This window comes from Rhea americana, unplaced genomic scaffold (assembly GCF_003343005.1).
Source record: "Rhea americana isolate MKP2758 unplaced genomic scaffold, rheAme1 scaffold_122, whole genome shotgun sequence".
NCBI classification, from domain to species: domain Eukaryota; kingdom Metazoa; phylum Chordata; class Aves; order Rheiformes; family Rheidae; genus Rhea; species Rhea americana.
Window position 1 is genome coordinate 2,647,340 of NW_028185284.1, and position 5,039 is coordinate 2,652,378.

Below are 5,039 nucleotides of genomic sequence, written 5' to 3' on the forward strand. Positions count from 1 at the left end.
TATAGCTCGGGGAATTAGCCGGGGAATAAGCTGGCAACTTGGAGCGGGAAAGGGATTACGGGGGCTGAGCCGTGGCCCTGGGGGAAGGGCAGGACTCCCRGGTCCTCTCCGGCCACCCTGTCGCCCTCGCCAGCCCGCGGGAGCCCCTGCAGCAGGCCCGGCAGGGCAGCCCCTCCCTGGAACAGCCCCCAGACGTGCTCCGAGCCCGGCAGCCCCCGGGGATGCCCCAGCACCTGGTGCCACACCGGGGGGTCCGGCCCCCGGGGCTCCCCCGGGGCAGCCCCACGCAGCCCTGCTCTCGCCAGCCAGCCCGCRGCCCCGTGGGAACAGCCCAGTCCTGCTGGCCCCACGGCGGGGCCGGAAACGTGGGGCAGGAAGGAGCTGTTGTCACTCCCAGCTGAGCAGGGGACAATGCGCGACAGCAGCTCCTTCCTGCCTCCCCGCTCCGTGGGGCCAGCCAGCGGGAGCGCTCCTGCCGGGGGGGCGCGGGGAGGGGACGGAGCCGCAAGCCCCGGGCAGGAAGGATGCCACGCGCCTGCACAGCGACCTGCCAGGCACGACCCTGACCCGGCGGCCACCCGCTTGCACGTGCTCCGAGCGCTGCACGGGAACGGCCGGCTCCCTGCTGAGCCGCATCCCCCGGAAGGCTTTTTCCTGGGCAAGCAGGCAGCGACGTGTTGCACAACGTGACCCTTCTTGCACCAGCCCTCACTTTCCCCTGCCCTTCCGTGTGCAAGACGGACGACGTGGCACCTGCTTGCACAGCGAGCACCCGACCCAGAGCTGGGTGCAACCTGTGGCACCCATCGCGGGGGCCCCCACAGGGTGCGAGAGAGCTCGGCTGCCCCGGAGGACCAGGATCCAGGGCAGGGCACCAACCATCCCTGAGCGGAGCCCGCAGGCAGTACCCTGCCCGCACCCGCATCGCCCGAGGAGCGAGGGCAGCCGGCTGCAGCCAGCGCTGCCGATTCAGCAGTCACGGTGCTGGGCAGGAGGGATTTGCAGCACCACAGGACGCAGCAAGGTCAGAGAGAGCAGCTGCCCCGGGAGGGCACCGTCACGAGCCTGAYGGAGGCAGAGCAGCATCCCCACGGCACACAGGCGGCTCGTGCCCAGCAGACACCCTCCCCAGGGCCAGGCAGGCRAAGACACCAGGCTCTGGGGGGAAAGCACGCAGGGAGGGTCCCCCGGCACAAGGCACAGGTGCTGCGCTGTCACCCTCCACCCCAGACACGGCAGCAGCACCCAGGGCAGTGCACTGGCCAGGAAAGGAGGTGCCCACGGATGGGCTCAGCACGGCCCAAGCGTGCACTCAGCGGGACTCCCAGCCAGCACCGTCCTCCCTGCTTCATTTCCAGGAAAGGGAAGAGCGCTGGCACTCAGCATCAAGGCTGCCTYGGGCAAGGAAGCGGGAGCCGAGCCGTGGGGGACGCAGGGCCTGGACGTGCCCCCAAGCTGGCAGCGTGGGAGGGAGCCCAGGCAGCAGGAGCAGGGACAGGTTACGGCCCCGCAGGCGGGCCCSGCCAGCAGCCTTGCCCAGGTAGGCAGGAGCTAAGCCCCTTCTATTTATCGCTGCCGCTCAGCCCGGGCCCGGCAGCCTCTAATCACCTTGCGCCGCTCTATTCCTGGCCCGTTGTGCAACCCTCCACCCCCTTCCCCGCGCGGCGCCGCAGCGGCAGCGCCTGGAGACAGGTCCGGCCGCTTCCCGTGCCTGGCCCCCAGCCAACAGGATCTGGCTGGCAGCCTGCCTCCTGCACCGCCATGCCCCGAGCTCCCYGCCCGCGGCCCGGCCCCGACTGCAAGCCCTCCTGGTGCGAGGGCCTGGGGGTCCCCGGGAGCTGGGAGGGGAACAGCAGGCACGGCACGGCCCGGGCGCGCAGGGCTCGCTGCCTGCCATCCTCCCTGCCGGTCAGGGATGCTCCCGGCACCTCTGCCCCAGGGCAGCCCGCTCCACTCTGCCCCCAGGGAAAGCCCGGCAGCCACGGGTCCCGGCGGCTCGCTCCGTGCCGGAGGGCACATGGAGCCTCGTCCAGCAGCGCTGGCGGTGCCCTCCCTGGCCGGGCAGCCGCAYGCCTCCGGCAGCCCAGCGCCTCTCTCCTGCCCCAAGCCCGGTGGCAGCAGGCTGGCTGCCCGGGGACGCGGCCGTCACCTGCACCAGGGAGCCCTGCCAGGAGCCGAACCTCAGCCAGGGGCAGGGCCGGCCCCGCGACCATTTCCTCCTCGCTGGACCCCTCTCCCCACACTGCCGGTCGGGAAGGGGAGGGCAGGGAGCAGCTCAGCACAACAGCACGGCGCAGGAAGAGGGGATGAGAAATGCCGGATCCACCTGGCGCTGCACAGGGTCGCGGCAAGTCCGGGCCGGGGCAGAAGCCAGCTGGGCACACGGGGCTCCCGCAGCAGCCAAGGCAGAGGACCCGCTCCCTGCTCCGTCCACCCCAGCAGGGAATCAAGCCCAGTTTCTGCCCAAGAAATGGCCCCCAGCACTCTGGGCTGGCAGCACCCGCTCCAGTTGTGGGCCGACACGAGGCGGGCACTGGGCGCTGTGCTCCCCTCCTGGCCGATGGCAGGTCCCTGCATGCCGGGGCCTGCCAGCCCCAGGGCCGTGTCCCCACGCTGCGGGCAAGGGCAGCTGCAACCTTGCTTCCTCCCCACCCGCCGGGGTGCAGCCCTCCGCCACCTGCCGAGGCAGCTCCCGCCGGGCACAGCAAGTGGTGGCTGATGCCACTCCGCAAGCGAGGGCAGGAATCGGAGCGGGCACCCAGCCCCGGGGACGGCGCAGGCTGTGAGCACGAGCCACCAATTCAGTAAAGCCACAGGAGCCCAAGGGCTGTCCCGGCACGTTGTTGCCTCCGCTGCCTGCCTGCGCCCTTGGCAAGGAGCAGGGCGCACACACGCATGCTCTGCCCTCGCTTCCCGAGGAAGGGACGTGCTCCAAGAAAGCAGAGGCRGTCAGCGCGGCTGCCGGGGACGCCAGGGTGCTGGGAGGAGGAACACTGGCTGAGGAGAGCTCAGCAGGGACACGGGAAACCTCGCAGGCGCTGCTCTGGGCCGAAGGGGAATGCGGCAGCGATGCCGGAGACGCAGGCAGGAGTGCAGCTCTCCAGCCAGCTGTGGCCCTGCGCAGGAGGGGGCCTCTCGCAATCAGATATCGTGGCAGCGACACACACCTGGGAAAGCGGACGTGCTCGGGGATGAAGCGGGACCTTGCAGAACCGCTCTGTTACACCTCACCTTGCAAGGGCGCAAAGGACTCCAGCGGGTCTGCAGGTGGAAGGGAGCACGCGGAGCCAGACCTCTGGATCAGACCCTCTGAGCCACAGCGGCACTAAGCCAGCACGGAGGTGTTTGCCAAGCGCCTCGCACACCCACAGAGCTGAGCAAACATCCCYGGCCGAGCCAGTGGCCCGGCAGCACCTGCACGTTTGCAAGGAGACGTCTACGCCCGCAGGCAGGGCAGCGCGGGGGCCGGAGCGCGCCACAGGGGCTGCGACCCCCGGGAGGAGCAGGGCCGTCATTGCACGGATCAGACCCGCGCTGGCTTTCCCCAGCGCACGGCACGGGGAGCAGCTCCGYGGGGTGGTGAGCCGCAGCTCACCCAGCTGAAGTTCCCTCACCTTGAGGAACTCCCCGAAACCCCTCGGAGGGCTGGGACAYGGGAGCAGTTGTCTCAAAGCWCCGTGCACAGGCTTTACCCACTCTCACCAAGGCAGGGCCGCACTATTGGCAGRGCGGAGGGCACCGGCCTGCCGAGAAATTTCTTTTCGTCTTGCCCGCCCGCAGCCCGGCTCCCTGGAGAAGGCTGGGGCTTCCCTCCGTCCTCACCCACACGCCCMGGGCTTCCTGCTCCTCCTCTCTGGCCTCCTCGAGCACTTGGCTCCAAACACAATAATTAGCAGYGGGTGCAACGTGCGCTGTTATTGCACCGGCTGGGGAGGAGGGTGACGGGAAGGGAGGCATGATTCACCCTGCCGCCCGCACGGCTCTTGGYGGGGCCGGATTCGGGAATGCAGGGGGCTGGCTCTGGCAGGTCGCGAGCTCCCTGCGCATCGCGAGGCACGACAGAGCCTGTCGGCGAGCTTTCCCCAGCGAGCAGCACGGCTGCAGCCGGCCCAGGGGGCCAGGGCACGGCGACTCCGYAGGGCAGCGGCGGCGGAGTTAAATCTCACAAGAAGGGAGTTCAGCCGGGACATGCAGCTGAGTAGCCGAGCCATCGCCTCCGGGCGATGCAAAACCCACAAGCAGCCGGACACCGCGTTACTGCACGGCAGCGGCACCGTGCCTCCAGCGGGTGTGCTCGCACAGGAGCCGGCCGTGCCCACCCCCGGGGGCCGCGGACCTCGGCCCAGGCGGGCCGCGCCGCACGTGGCGACGTCCTGGGCAAGCGCCTTACGTAAGCGCCCTCRCGCAGGTATTCGGCTGGGCTCCTGGCTAGCTCGGCGCAGCCTCCAGCGCTCGCACGGGCACGGCAGGACGCCCGCGGAGCCGTCCCCGGAGGCGACGGGGTCCCTTTGGCGGCACCAGCGCGCCGGTGGCACGAGACCCCCGCGGAGGCGCCGTTTGCGGGGGGCACTGGGCGAGTGCACGGCGGGGGCGAACCGGCCGGCCCGGGCACCGGACTCCTCGACGCCGAGCGCGGCAAGACAGAACCCGAAACGGGGGCAGCTGCGGGGATGTCGGCGCCCGGCCTTGGCGCCCCCGTCCCCGCCGGGGCGAGAGCCGTCGCTCTGGGCACTTCCCGGCGCAAACCTGGCGCGGGGCAGGGCGCTCCGGGGCTGAAAGCACCCGGGGCGGGGCGGGGGGGGTCGGCAGAGCCGGGCAGGACGTGGCGTTACGTCCGGGGCCCGATCCTGCCCCAAGCGCACGCGGGAAGCACCGGAGCGCAGCGGCGCCGGCTCGCAGGAAAACACCTCCCCGGCGCCGCCAGACGGGGGGGACGCGGCCCCCGGGGGGCTCAGCCCCACGGGGACAGCGGGCAGGAGGCACGGATGAGCCCCCCGTCCCCTCGGTGCCCACGGACCCGATCCCTCCGGCGCCCGCGG